General features: G+C 39.8%; 1 pseudogene; it reads right to left on the bottom strand.

Moving 5' to 3' along the window:
* Positions 1-13,369: 13,369 nt before the first annotated feature.
* Positions 13,370-14,290, bottom strand: LOC118846836 (annotated as a pseudogene).
* Between the last annotated feature and the right edge of the window lie 1,839 nt (positions 14,291-16,129).

Genomic DNA, 16,129 nt, shown 5'->3' on the forward strand with positions numbered 1-16,129 from the left:
TCTGAAATAAAAGTGATGATAATGGGCAATATTGCTTTACTCCTGATCTTATTGGAAAGATAGCTAATATTTCTCTATGAATGATGATGCTAGGTTTTGGTCTCAGGTATATACTTTAAAAAAGTCAGATTAATAAAAGGTCAATTTATTCCAGTGATCTTTATATTTTAAATGTAATTTGGTGTTGCATTCTGTCAAAAGTCTTTTTCTATGCCTCTTAATGTGATGTGATTTTAAAAATTATTTTTGTTATTAATATGATTTATTTTGCATATTGTCTTCCAATGTGGAAGCAACTCTGCATTTATAGTATAAATCCAACCTAGTCATAGTGTATGGTCTTTTAGAATATATCTCTGTAACCTCTTTGCTAATATTTTATTTGATATTATGCCACCTATATTCATTGGAATATTTTTCTAATTTTCTTTTCTCTCATTTCTCTCCCTGGCTTAGGTACCTATTAGGTATTTGGTAGGGCTTCTTTGTTTGTTTTTACAAACAGTTTATGTAATATTGGAATTAATTGTTCTTTGAATGTGTAATAGAATTCACTTATAAATCCATCTGGCGCTGGATTTTTTTTTCCTTTGAGAGTTCATTTGTAGCTTGTTTAATTTCTTTTTCAGAGACTAGGTTATTTAAATTATCTTTTTCTATTAATCGGGGTGTTGTATATTTCTGTAAGCTTTTGTAAATATTCAGCAATTTCAATTAAATTATCAATTATGCTGACATATACTTAGGCATCATGTATCAGGTATTTCCTTTTTTTTCATTTAATTTGAATCCTACTTTTAATCTTTGATATTGACAGTTTGTTTTCCTTCTCTCTCTTAAAAGTCAGATAAGTTTATAATATTAGCTTCCCCCCCAAATCGCCAATTTTAGTCATCAGCTCATTTCTTTGCTTTCAATTTTAAAACCTCTTTGATTTTCAAAATTTCTGTTTTTGTATTTAATTTTAAAATAATTGTTGCTTTTCTAGTTTTTTTTAAATTAAATGACCATTTTATTTATCTGTCATTTTACTCTTTTGTTGAAGAAAATGTTTAGAAATATGTTTTTCCCTAAGCAAAAACTTAGGGAACTTAGCCAACTGCTTTGGCTGTATCCTCAAAATTTTGGTATGTTGCTCATTGTTACAATTTTCTTCGATGAAACTATCTGTTGTTTCTATGATAATAATAGCTACTGTTTATGTTGTGCTTGAAGGCTTACAAAGTGATTGACAAACAGTACTTATCTCATTTGATTCTCATAATAACCCTATGAGTTAGGTGCTGTTATTATACTCATTTTACAAATGAGGAAAATAAGACTGAGACATTAAGTGACTTGTTAGGTTCATATAGCCAATAAAGGTCTGAGGCAGTATTTTGGATCTTCATTTATTAAGTGCCTACAAGGTGTCTTTTTGTTTAGGCCAGGATTGCATGAAGATATTTCTTATTTTTTTTCTCTTTAGATTTCTGGATTGTAGCTGGAGTGCATGAGAGAGAACTGAGCTCATCTATGACCTTTTACCATCTTAACTGGTAGCCCTCCATAAACAAATTCTTTTTTTTTTTTAAATTTTTTGGGAGGGAGAAGGTAGGGCAACTGGGGTTAAGTAACTTGCCCAAGGTCACACAGCTAGTAAGTGTGTCAAGTATCTGAGGCCAGATTTGAACTTAGGTCCTCCTGACTCCAGGGCTGGTGCTCCACTCACTTTGCCACCTATCTTCCCCAAACAAGTTCTTAATAAATGTTTGCAGAATTGAATTGAATTACCCCAAAATTATAATTAAAATGATCAGTTCTAGACTCCCTATAACTTGCAGAAGAGGCCAAAAAGTGCTGTTGATTTAGGGTAATGGAGGGAAGACCTCACCTAGGGAAAAAAGGTGTTGTACAAGTTAAGATTTGATAGAAGAAAAATCCACAGTTGTGATGCATCAAACCAAGGGGGAGGAAGTGAGAGGTGTAAAACAGAATATAAGGAGGAATCTCAAACTGGGGATTTTCACGCAGCATCAGGGAGAACATATTGCAAAAGGGAATGATGAAACATGCTCCATTCAACTAATTTGTCCCTCCTTCTCCTTCCAATACCAGGCATAGGTATTGTCATACTTGGTCAAAAGAAGTGTTGGGTTTCATCATAGGTGTGAAAATGATGCTTCACTTTTATATAGTGCTTTATAGTTTACAAAGTACTTTATACATATACACAATTTCTTTTTAATTCAAGCTGTACCTGAATAGGAATTTGATCTTTGTAACAACTTGGTTAAGTAGTTAGGGCAAGTATCATTATTCCCATTTTGCCAAACCTCTCCCTAACACAAGCCATTTTGGAGTTAGAATTATATCATTCTAGGGACTAAATCCCACAGTCATGTTAAGCAAGGTTTCAAAGTTCATGGAACAGTTCAGTTAATAGTTTCATCGAACACAAAAAATGGTCACTATTTTTGGCATGTTCTTGGAGAATTGTTTTCCTAAAACCATTCAATCCTAATTTGACCACTCCCTTTAATGATTTGCCTTTTGGCATGGTCAAAGGTAAACTCGAGATACTTCCATTAAACTGAAGGAGTCAGAAATGTCTTCCTTCTTTTAGTCTGATTATCACACCCTATTCTGATCAAGGCGTGAGGAAAAGGGTTCCTGCTCTTAAATGGCATTAATCAAAGGCCCTCTGCCCTTGTCCAGTTACTTTTCTAATGACTCCAAGGAGGAGAGGAGATAGGAGAGCAAGACATTGTTTTGGATTTGATAAAGAAAGACTTTCTCTTTTAGATTAGTCCAAAGGCTTCAGATTAGGATAACTTTAAAAACACTTTATTAATATTTCCAAAAGGATTGGGAGAGGGGATAGTGGAAATTAACCTTCTTCCACACAACCACATGATAGAGGCAGGGCATAAACTCAGATCTTCTGACCCTAAGTCTAGTGTTCTTCATACCACATACTACCTTATTTCACAAAAGTTAGATGACTTGCTCTTGTCTATCCATGAAGTTAGTGGTGCAATCAAGAACTCTTGTGCAATCTGGTAAACTTGGCGAATACCAACTTATGCTTAGTTCCATTTGCTTGTATATTTGAGCTGTGTAAATACTTTTGTCAGGCAAATTGTGAGAAAGATTGATTTCATTTATGTCATGGTATGGGTACTTCTAGGAGGGTTGTGATCTAGTCTCTTCTGGAGGAGAAGTACCTAACTGGAAGGTAGCTATGTATCCCATTGCATTTCCATACTCCTAACCATTTCTCTTATGGTAGCTTGAAATTGGGAAGCAACACAAACCTGACTCTTATATCAAACGGCTTTATTTCTTTTTTTATTTATGTATTAGCGATTTTATTTAATATCTTAGTTTTCAACATGGATTTCCACAAGATTTTGAGTTACAAATTTTCTCCCCATTTCTACCCTCCCCCTATTTCCAAGATGGCATATATTCTGATTGCTTTGTTTCCTAGTCAGCCCTCCCCTCTTTCACCTCACTCCTCCCCCCATCCCCTTTTCCCTTACTTTCTTGTAGGGCAGGATAGATTTCTATGCCCCATTCCCTATATATCTTGTTTCCTAGCTGCATGTAAAAAAACAACTTTTTTTAAAAATTTTTTTAAGCATCTGCTTTTAAAACTTTGAGTTCCAAGTTCTTCCGCTCTTCCCTTCCCACCCACCCTACCTAGGAAGGCAAGCAATTCAACATAGATCACACATGTATCATTATGTAAAACACTTCCACAATGCTCATTTTGTGAAAGGCTAACTATATTTTCTTCCATCCTATCCTGTCCCCCTCTATTCAATTTTCTCCCTTGATCCTGTCACTTTTCAAAGGTGTTTGCTTTTGCTTACCTCCTCCTCCTATCTGCCCTCCCTTCTATCATTCCCCCTTTTTTATCTCCTTCCCCTTACTTTCCTGTAGAGTAAGATACCCAATTGAGTGTGTATGTTATTCCCTCCTCAAGTTGAATCCAATGAGAGTAAGATTCACTCATTTCCCCTCACCTGCCCCCTCTTCCCTTCCAATAGAACTGCTTTTTCTTGCCACTTTTATGTGAAATAATTTATGCCATTCTATCTCTCCCTTTCTCCCTCTCTCAATATATTTCTCTCTCACCCCTTAAGTTTATTTCATTTTTTTTAGATATCATCCCTTCATATTCAACTCATCCTGTGCCCTCTGTCTATATTCCCTTCAACTCCCCTAATACTGAGAAAGGTCTCCTGAATTACACACATCATCTTTCCATATAGGAATGTAAACATAACAGTTCAACTTTAGTAAGTCCGTTATGAATTCCCTTTTCATGCTTCTCTTGATTCTTGTATTTGAAAGTCAAATTTTCTATTCAGCTCTGGTCTTTTCATTGAGAAAGCTTGAAAGTCCTCTATTTTATTGAAAAGCCATATTTTGCCTTGGAGCATTATACTCAGTTTGACTGAGTAGGTGATTCTTGGTTTTAATCCTAGCTCCTTTGACCTCCAGAATATCATATTCCAAGCCCTTTGATCCCTTAATGTAGAAGCTGCTAGATCTTGTATTATTCTGATTGTGTTTCCAAAATATTCAAATTGTTTCTTTGTGGCTACTTGCAGTATTTTCTCCTCGACCTGGAAACTGTGGAATTTGGCAACGATATTCCTAGGAGTTTTCTTTTTGGGATCTTTTTCAAGAGGCAATAAGTGGATTCTTTCAATTTCTATTTTACCCTCTGGTTCTAGAACATCAGGACAGTTTTCCTTGATAATTTCTTGAAAGATGATGTCTAGGCTCTTTTTGATCATGGCTTCCAGGTAGTCCAATAATTTTTAAATTATCTTTCCTGGATCTATTTTCCAGGTCAGTGGTTTTTCCAATGTGATATTTCACATTGTCTTCCATTTTTTCATTCCTTTGGTTCTGTGTTAAAATATCTTGATTTCTCACAAAGTCACTAGCTTCCATTTACTCCAATCTAATTTTTAATGTGGAATTTTCTTCAGTGGTCTTTTGGACCTCCTTTTCCATTTGGGCTAATTTTGCCTTTCAAGGCATTCTTCTCCTCATTGGCTTTTTGGAGCTCTTTTGCCATTTGGGTTAGTCTATTCTTTAAGGTGTTATTTTCTTCAGTATGTTTTGGATCTCCTTTAGCAAGTCATTGACTTGTTTTTCATGGTTTTCTTGCATCACCCTCATTTCTGTTCCCAATTTTTCCTCTACTTCTCTTACTTGCTTTTCCAAATCCCATTTGAGCTCTTCCATGGCCTGAGACCAGTTCGTGTTTTTCTTGGAGGCTTTTGATGTAGGCTCTTTGACTTTGTTGGCTTCTTCTGGCTGTATGTTTTGGTCTTCTTTGTCACCAAAAAAGGAATCTAGAATTTGAGTTTGAGTTTGAGTCTGAGTCTGAGTCCATTTTCGCTGCCTGTTCATGTTCCCAGCCAACTACTTGACCCTTGAGCTTTGTGTCACGATATGACTGCTTGTAGAGTAGAGAGTACTTTGTCCCAAGCTTTAGGGTCCAAGCACTGCTGTTTTCAGAGCTACTTCTATTCCACTGCCACCACAGGCTCTGTCACAGCGGTGCTCCTCTTCCCCCAAGAACCCCAACCAGGACCGCAATCCAGATCCAAGCAGTGCATAGCAAGAGAATCTGCCTTTGTGCCCACAAAGTGCTTCTTGTACTCCTGCTCTGATCCGCTGCTAAATTCCTCCCACTGTGTGAGCCAGGAACTGGGGAAGCCACTAAAGCTGGTGCTCTGGAAGCAGCCTCAGGCACTTCCTGCTGCTGCTACCACCACCATTGCACCACTTCCTCCACCCCCAGAGCTGGCGGCTGGACCGCTCTAAACTCAATCCCACAGTTTCCCCCTGACCTGCTCTTTGGTGTTTGTGGGTTGAGAAGTCTGGTAACTGCTACAGTTCACTGATTCATGGTCCCAAGGCCTGTTCCGGCTGGCTGACTCAGAGTCTGGTCTGTCCCAGCGCAGCCCACGCTGGGCTGCCCTCCGCTCTCAGCACCATGTGATAGACCCTTCCTGGCAACCATCCGGGCTCTCCTGGGCTGGAGACCTGTTTCCCTCTGCTATTTCATGGGTTCTGTAGCTCTAGAATTTGTTCAGAGCCATTTTTACAAGTGTTTGGAGGGATTTGGGGGACAGCTTAGGCAAGTCCCTGCTTTCCAGCGACCATCTTGGCTCTGCCCCCTCAGCATCTCAGATGGCTTTATTTCTAAGCTGTGGATCTCAGTTGTCAATCTGCCAAAGCACAAAACAACCGTTAGGCTTTTTCTTGTTTGTGTATTGGTATCAGATAAACTATTGGCACAAAGCAACTGAAGCATTTAACTTTTTGGATCCGATGGAAAGGACTTTAAAAATGGATGAGGAGGAAGAGAATTGTCCACATTCATGTGATAAGTCAGATTTCATACAGAGTAATGAGTATGAAATAGGAAGAGGGCCTATAATAACACATACAACTTTAACTGAATAGTCACAAACATACAACCTAATAATAATAAAGTTAATAACCAAAATGAACTAGAAATATTAATGAAGTAAATTCAACTCCATAGTTATAACTGAGACTTGGTAGGATGTGATGCATGACTCATTATTATTGTTCATCCTTCATTTTCAAAGAGGACCAATGAGATCACAGGATGATATCTTGACTTAAAATCTAATTCATGCACAAGTCAAGATGTATGATTTTAATACAGATATGGAAGGTTATGTCACATATAAAAATAGTACATTGGGATAAATGCCTACTGCATAAAAAGCATAGCAGTATTGCATTTCAAGAAGATAAAATCCTCTGAAGGAATCCATGAGCTAGAGGGTAGAAGCATGATGGATAGCATTTGGGTAAGGAACAGTGGAGAGGAAAAACAGAACTGACATTGTATAGGGAACTCACTATAGACCATCCAGCCAGGAGGAGGAAGTAGAGAAAGAGTTGAGGAAATAGATCATAAAGGTTGCAAGATAGCATGATGAAGTAGGGCTGAAGGACTTCAACTCCTTATGTATCTCTGGGAACTCTGCCTTTATTAAATGTAAAGCCACTAATAAATTAGATGATTTGCCTTAATAATAATTTCATTCTTCAGAAAGTGGAGCAGGTAATGAAGACAACTGCTATTTTGGACCCAATTTTAGTTCATAAAGAGGAATCAGTTGCAGAAATAATAATGATGGGAATCTTGGAAGGAAGTGATCATGCTATGATAGATTAAATAGGGAAATAGTACATATATTCCAATGCTCACCTTAGGTATTAGAAGTTTCCAAAGAATTCTGAGAAAGGATAGGTAGGAACTCATGACTTAAGATTATACAGGTGAAATTGACTCAAAAGGATGATTGCTCATAAAGACAAAAATCTGACACAAACAAAACTGGCAAAATGCAACACAAATGAATCTGGTGAGAAAGAAAAGGGGAATCTTTTTAAAAAATGACATGTGGATGCATGAAAAACTTAGAGTAGTTTAGACTATGTACATATATATATATATGTATATATATATATATATATGTTAGAAGTAGGCATAGGAAAAGGAGGATGCCCTTCTTCTGAGTACAGAAGACTGGAACAGTCCTATAAGAATGTAGTAAGTATAGCAGCTTAGAATAAACTGAGGCTGGTAAGGATTGTTAAAGACAACAATAAAATTTATTTATTTAGCTATGTTAGTTGTAGGAACATGACCAAAGGAGGGATGACTGCTGCCGAATGGATGAGATAATATAACGTGTTGGAGAGATAGAACTTTTCTAATCTTTTTTTAGCTTTTTCTTCAAAAATTGGAAAGGATAGAACACAAATGCTAACAGAAAGTTGAAACTTTAGATAAGTAAGAAGTGCTAATGGAGCACCTAGCTATTCTTAGTGAGTTCAAGCTACAAGGACTAGAGGAAGTATATTCTGAGGTTCTGAAAGATTTGGGAATGTTTTTTCTGAGCTGCTTCCAGTGATATATGAAATTAAGATTGCTAATATTTTTACAATTCTTTAAGCTTTACAGAGAGCTTTACATATCATTTGATCCTCACAGCAAACCTAGAAGGTATAGTTTGACAATAGTTCCTCTGAATGGGATCTGGGATTTTTAGTGGATTGAAAACTCAGTATCAGTCAGTAGTGTGATAGGTCAGCCAAAATAGCCAATATTAACTTAGGTTACATTAAGGGAGGAATAGTGTTGAGAGCTGATTGTTAAAGTTTCAGTGTGAGATTTTGTACCTCAGAAATTAGCAATAACTACAAACCAGGGCTTGATTTATTGTTGTGTTGATTGTCTAGATTTAAGAAAGCGATGGAGAAAATGTTAATAATATAGATTAAATTTAGATTGAAATGTTTAAAAGTGTATTATGCATACATTTCCCAGCCCCCCAGCCAGTTGTTAAACATTTATCACCATACCATGACTTGACATTTTAATTGGTTAGAGAGTGCCCAGAGGAGAGTAAAATCAATGGCTAATGACTACTTGCTGGATATATTGTAGAGGTGTTTCTTATCTAAGTATGGGTTGAAATGGATAGCCTCGGAGATCCATTTTTACTCTGAGGTTGGGTATGATATTCTTAACAGCTAGCACAGTACCTTGCTAGTACTTTCTCCTAGTAGTAGCATTAGTAATGATGATGAAGATGATGATAATTATCATAATAGCCAGCATTTATATCATATATATGTATGTGTGTATATATATGTATATATCTTGGTTTGCAAAATGCTTTATAAATATTATATTATTTAATCCTCACAACAGCAAGGGTTCTGCATGAGGTCTCTACACATGGAGAGAAGGATTTCTGGAACAGGTGATGTGAATTAAACCTTGTTGCATATATTTCTTACATGTGATCCTCACTACTATTATGGTCTAAGTTTAAGCTTACTCCTCCCAAGGATGCTATGTGTATTTGTGGGAAGGAGTGAACCAGGTTTTTAAGAGAAGGATTTGGATTTACCATGTTATCTGAGAGTAGTAGTAGCTTCCCTCTGGGGACCCAGCCTGCCAATTTGAACAGAAGTTGGGAAATGTTATTATTTCCTCCTCCCTCTTCTTCCTCTTCCTCTCCTCTTTCCCCTTCCCTTTCCCCTTCATCTCCTTCTCCTCTTCCTTCTCCTCCTTCTTCCAATTTCCTTTTTTGCCCTGGGAAGTTTTAATTTTTGATTTCTTGAAATATAGCTCTGAAAAAACAGGCTTTAGGAAAGCTCATTCTATTTTAATGGAGCTACTTGATTAGCTTTTGAACCCAAAACATTCTGGCTTTCATTGAATGGCTAGTCATAGCCCCAGCCCAAACCTCTGTGGCTCATTGTTTAGATTTTGATAGCTTAGAATGAGTTTTCTGTTCCGGCCAAAAACTCTAAGAGTCTTCCCCTCCCAGAATGGTAGGTTTGTGATGGTAAATTGGGCCATCTTTTGTCTCAGTTCTTACCTAGCCCTTAGTCATTGAATGGGCATGGCCTCAGTCAAACTGGAAAAGTAAAAATCTCAAGTTAGAAAGGCCAAGGTCACCCACTGCATCCTGGGACAATGCCAGTTGTCTTAAGCTTTGTCTTGCCACTGGATTCCTATGATACTGGAGGAGAGAGTGAGGCTGGCAACTTTGCCTCACTCAAATCCAATTTACTTACAAATCAAGATGTCACCCTCATGATGGCATAGGTCCTCTTCAACGACAAAGGATGAACAACACCAATGCCATAAGACTAGTGAGAAGCAAATGCATCAATTTTTTTAAAAAGGAGTCTTTAAGCTATTGCTTAGTGATCTTGACTTCTATTTCTGGCAAAATTCTAGAATGTATTATTGAAGTGATTGCATGTGAGCACTTAAAAAGGAAGCAGTGATCACTATGAGCAACATGTGTTCATCAAGTGCTTATGTAAATCAGTCACTTGGATGAAGGCATAAACAGAATGTTTATTGTATTTTGGACGATATGAAGCTGGGAGGGATAGCCAATATGATGGATGACAGAACTGGGATACAAAAGACTCCACAGCCTATAATGATTTAATTCGATAGACATAAACACAATTTCCCGAACTTGGATTCAAAAAAGCAAATGTATAATTAAAGAATGGGAGATATGATTGGATCACACTTTGTAAGCAAGGGACTTGGGGGGCATGTTGTTAGTGGATTGAAAGCTCAATATGAGTCAATAGCGATACCCCAAAACCTAATGTGTTATTAGGCTACATTAAGGGAAATATAGGGTCAAGAATAAATGACATTATAGTCTTTCTGAATTCTGTCCTGGGCAGACTACATCTGGAGGATTATGTTCAATTCTTGGCATCACATTTTTGGAAAGATAAACTGGAGAACGCTCAGAGGAGGGTGACTATGATAATAAGAATACTGGAAACCATGCCATAAAATGTCTAATCTGAAAAAGAAAGGTTAACAGAAAATTGAAACCTTAGATAAGAAAAGGGGTGCTAATGGAGCACCTATCTACTCTTACTGAGTTCAAGCTGTAAGGACTAGAGGAAGTGTATTCTGGGGTTCTGGAGGAATTTGGGAATGACAGCTATCTTCAAGTGTTTTAAGAGTTGTCATGTAATCAAAGAGGGATTACTACTACTACTGCTGCTTCTGCTGCTGCTGCTACTATTACTTACTACTCCTACTCGTACTCCTACTCCTAACTCCTACTCCTGGTTCCTCCTTATCCTCATAGGGCAGACCTTGGATCTATGGGTAGGATTTTCAGAGAAGCAGATTTTGAGTTGATATAAAGAAAAATTTCCTAACAATTTCTGAACAATTATAGGGAAAGGTAATAATAACCTTTGGAAGTAGTGAGTTCCCTTTCTCTAGGGAGGTCTTCAAGAAAAGACTACAGACCATTTCTTAGTTCTGTAAACCTGTTCCTTCTTTCCTTCCTTTGTTCCTTCCTTTGTTCCTTTGTTCCTTCCTTCCTTTGTTCCTTCCTCCCTTCCTCTCTCCCTCCTTCCCTTCCTCTCTCTCTCCATCTTTCTCTCTTCCTCTTTCTCCCTCTCCCCTCTCCCTTTCCCTCCCTCTCTCTCTCTCTCTCCCTATCTCTCCCTCTCTCTCTCTTTTTTCTTTCTTTCTCAAAATCTTAAACCCCATTAACACTGAAGCTCATAGATCGGACCACTCTAGTTTCCAGCCCAAGCTCCACTTAATGGCTGTATTTTCGGCCCTCCTGCCTTAGAATGAATGTCAATGGTAACTGTTTCTCTTTGGAACAGCAATTCTGAGGGTTTTCCCCTCCCAGCTTGATTTTTTAAAAATCTTTTTTTTCTAATTAAAGGAGTCACCCCTTGACTCACTTTTTTTTGAAGGGGGGAAGGCAGGGCAATTGGCATTAAGTGACTTGCCCAAGGTCACACAGCTAGTAAGGGTATCAAGTATCTGAGGCAGGTTTTAAACTCAGGTCCTCCTCACTCCAGGACTGGCGCTCTACTCACTGCTCCACCTAGTTGCCCCTTCTCGAGTCACTTCTTAAAGAGGCCTATTCACTGAATGGGCGTTACTTTACTCTGAGTACATGAAAAAGCCTTAGCCCAAAAGGTCCAGGGTCCCCTATTGCATCCTGGGTCATCTCCAGTCATCCTGATGAATATCTGGTCACTGGATCCAGATGGCTCTGGAGGAGAAAGTGAGGCTGGTGACCTTGCACAGCCCTCCCTCACTCAGATCAAAGTCAACTGCAAGTCATGTCATCATTTCTGTGAGGTCACGGTCCTCTTCGAGGACCTTCGAGAATGAAGAACAAACACACAACACTAGACCTACTCATAGAAGGATTTCCTGCTCAGGTACAAATTGCGTTTCACAATCTCTAGGTCACTATTGTAGCTCTCTCTCTGGGGCCATTCCTCCAAATCCCACTCATACTTGTAGTATGAAGTCCCTAGAGGGCTGGTGCCTGCTACCTCTCTCATGACCTCATACATAACCTTGAGGGATTATGTGTCTAATACTCTAGTTCAATCATTTCCCATTCACAATCAGCCAATAGACTCAATTGGCTCTTAGAAAAGTCATTTACACAAAAGGCATAACAAATACACTTCCTGTATGCCTCCCCTCCCAAATCTGAGGTGTGTTCTCTAACAAAACACAGTGTCTATGGGAAGAGTGGGTTCAATCTTAAAGCACAATGACAGTAGGGCACATGTGTTGCAACATGTGCCCAAAGTGCCCACAAGTCCTTTTCATAGAGTTTTCATGCAGCTCCCCTTAGCTTGGGTTTACAAGATTGACTTTCTCCTTGGGTCCACAGTTGGCACTTTTCTCTGTCTTGGGCCTGAAGCTGCTGCCATCCTATCTTTCTGCATCTGTTGGTCTTATGTATGGCTCTCATGATGCAGCTGTTTCCACTGCCATAGGTCCCTACCATTCCAGATGACAGGGCTACCATTGGCAGACTTCTAGACCTTTTGAAACTCACAAGGTCTCTGCCTGAAACATTTTATGTTGGGACACTTGTTTGCTTGAGGTTAGGAAAGTAAAAACACAAAAAGCTGGAGGCAGCCACGTGCATAGCAGTTGGGTGGGAAATAGGGCAGCTGCCCTTCCTCCACCTTGGGAAGGCAGCTCAAAGTAGTCTGTCCTCACTCATAGCTGCAAAGAAAAGAGCAGTGGAGGGTGGGGTCCTCTTTTCTGTATATAAACTAAGTTCTGGCCCCTGAGTCATCAATTCTTCTGGCTTAGAAGTCAATTATAGGACTTTTTGTCAATCCATAGTACAGGTCCCTGAGTCATACATGACTGGAAGTAATCTTCCTAAGCTATATGTGGTAGACTGAAGCCAGGCAGGGAATATCTGGGCATGCTAGGTATAACCCACCAGGAAGGGTGAATCAAAGCAGGCTCTGTTTGTTGGCCTCTTAGCATGTTTATTAATGAATATTTTTGTAGGTAATTGAGAAATTCAGAAAAGAAAATTTTCAGAAGGTTAAGGAAGTTTTTCTCATCTGAGAGATAGTATGTTTAATCGATAGTATCTCAACCTTGTTATTAGAAACACCAGAGTTCAAATCCAGCTTTGGGGCCTTTGTAACTGACCTAGGCTCTCAGAGCCTTAATTTCTTCATCTGTAAAATGGGAATAATGATAGCATCTCCTTCACAGAGCTGTGAGAATCAAATAAGGTCTATATATAATAAGATTTTGTGTTTCTCTCTCTCTCTCTCTCTCTCTCTCTCTCTCTGTATAAAGCACTTTCAAATTTTTTTTAGCATAAAGATTTTATTTGGGGGGCAGCAAGGGGGAGGGGAAAAGCGGAGGGTACCTTTTTCTTTACTTGTCACATTCCCTCTCCCTCCCCCCCAATACCCTCACTTGTGACAGGAAGATCAGCTGAGCTGGCTAGTGATGTCAGGAACCCAGATGGTAATGAGTAGGGCAAGGAGGGGAGGGATGGAGCCCTCTATGAAGTCCACTCGGGCTACGAAGACCAGAACGTCCTAGGAATGAATCCAGGATGGAAGGGCTGTCCCCCAACTCTGGAGGCTGTGGGGTGGTGCCTAAATCATCTCTAGAACCGCCATCTGCTTCCTGATGAGTTACTGTGTTTTCTCTGTGGCCCTCACTATCTACAATGGTGCACTGCTCCTCTACAATCCCACCTGGTCCAGTTATTTTGGTAATGGAGACGCTTCTGAAGTATGATTATGCTGGGGCTGTAGGACTTGACCAGGGCCCTCCTGTGAGACCTGGGAATCAAGATCCTTGAACTCTCTGGTTGCGGCATCAGGGGTCACTGGCCACACATCATCAAACTCACAGAAAGACCTCTTGGAGTCCCAGTCTGGGACTACTTTGGAAGATGAGTGCCCTAGATCACTCTCTGAGACCCGGCTGAAAATCCTAGCCTGGTGACTATCTGGGTACTTGAGCATTGAATCCCAGATGGTCTCCCCCTCCCTCCACCTCTCATCTGGGGTCTCTGGCTCTGGGCCCGGGAGCTCAGGCCGGCTGGAGGGCAGGGTCCAGGCCCCCATGACTCCGAAAATACGGTTGAAATCCCAAATCAGCTCGTCAAAGCCAAAGTTATCGTGGAAACGCGTCCCATCTCCAGGGCCAAAACTAAAGCCAAAAGTGAAGTCCTCGGGAGCCCTGGGACCTCCAAACCTGGAACCCCAGTAACCTCCTCCTCCTCCTCCAACCTGCTCCTCCTTCTCCTTCCTTCTCATCTTCATCATCCTCTTCTCTAGTCATCCCTCCAAAGAAGGGATCCCTGGGTCTCTGAGGCCCCGGGAATCCTAAAAAGCCCCGGAAAAGGTCAAACATGTTCATCCCTCAGTCGGCACTCGAACCCTCCACCTCCCTGCAACCCAGGGTCTGGGTGGGCACCAGACGGTGGGGATCCACTACACTGCAGGAAAGTGATCTTCAGCACTTTCAAATCTTAAAGGTAAATGTCAGCTTTTGTTATCTATATAGGGATTTTGATGGATCCTTATATCCATTTTTGAGGACTAAGATGAAGGTGAAGTGAAACTAAAGATTTTATGCATATACAGAGAAAGCAAGCATGAAAAGCAGCTTCCCTTTAGTGTCTATTGGGAATTACATTAAAAAAAATAACATTTGCATTATACCTGAAATTAAGGCTAGTAATTGCTCAAAGCCAATAGTGCTTGGGAACCCACAGGAAGGACATTTCTAAGAAGTGGTCAGTTGTAGAAGTTACAATATTTTGCTGATTTTTCTGTCATTTTAACTTATGCTCCAGGGCTATGAGAGTCTATCTAGGTATTAGAACACAGTTGTGTGCAGGCTTTCAAGATTTTGAGATCAGAGGCTATAAGGATCATCTAAGACTTCAAAAGGTAACTATGGCTTAAAAGTTACCATGTCTCTACATTATATCTGGCACATCCACATCTTGAACCCACCTCTTATTGATTCTGAGCTATGATTCCAGACTTTCTTTTCTACTCTTCTCTTCCAGTTTTGCAAACTTTGGAACCTACCACTTCTCTCTTCCTTGGCTCTGGATCTTCCCTTGGCTCTCAGACTGCTTGTTCTCCTGCCTCGTTTGACCCTACTAATCAACTCCCCAAGAGGCAGCATGTGGTTCTGCCTTGGGGTCAAGATGACCTGGCTTTTCTTACATATGCTGGCTTTGTGACCTAGAATGAGTCAATTAGCCATACAGTGTCCTAGGCAACTCTCTTAAGATCAAATATTTCAGTGTAGGTATTGATCCTGAGGGAGTTCCTCACTGGGTGTTCCCTAGACCAGTGAAGTCACAGTTCTTGTGCCACGCCCCCCCCCAAAATCTCCCTACCCCTACCAAACCTCCCAAAGATGAGAGGACTGACCTATCAGCACAGTCTCCTGCTTATGACTTTGAGCTCTATCCTTAATGATCATTCTCTAATGGTTTCTCACTACCCTGGTTAACCTATTAAGCCCTATTTTCCTTTAGAGATATGCCATAATCTGAATTGGATCATCAGGATGCTAATTCTTAGTATCATGAACTACCTAGAACATCTGGCTCCTTCGAAGTCTTGAGCACTAAAGGTGATCTTCATGTCCAGCTTGGTAGGGAAGGAAGGGGCTGGTGGCTATGCTCAGAGCTCCTTTACTTCTCTTCTTCTCATCATGGCCCTGCTTCTGTAGACAAAGTGAGGAGAGCACAGAGCTGTAGCGCGGTGTTCAAGAAAGAGTAGAGGTGACCTTTGTGTTGTAGGAAGCACCACACTTTAGGTAGTAGAGAGTAGAGAAATTGGAATTAGAAGGATCTGGGTTCAGATCATTATCCTCTAATGCTTACTTGCTGTACATGAGAAAGTCTCTTAACTTTTCTGAGTCAGTTTTCTCATCTGTAAAATGGGGATAGCACTTGTAGTGTCAACCTCACAGGGCTGTGGGTAAGGCATATGCAAAGCACTATATTCACATCTGTTATTATTGTCTTAATTCTAGCACAATGTATGCTTCTTGAGGTCAAGGATTATTTGATTTTTTTTTGGTCTTCGAATCCTCATTGCCTAGCACCATTTCTGATGCATAGGAGGTACTTAATATTCATAGGTTCATAGAATTGGAGTGAATAGGCCCTTTGGGGCCATCACTCTAATTTTTCAGTTAAACTGATGTAATAGCAATGTAAATTTGAAGATT

This window comes from Trichosurus vulpecula, chromosome 4 (genome assembly GCF_011100635.1).
Source record: "Trichosurus vulpecula isolate mTriVul1 chromosome 4, mTriVul1.pri, whole genome shotgun sequence".
Taxonomy (NCBI): Eukaryota; Metazoa; Chordata; class Mammalia; order Diprotodontia; family Phalangeridae; genus Trichosurus; species Trichosurus vulpecula.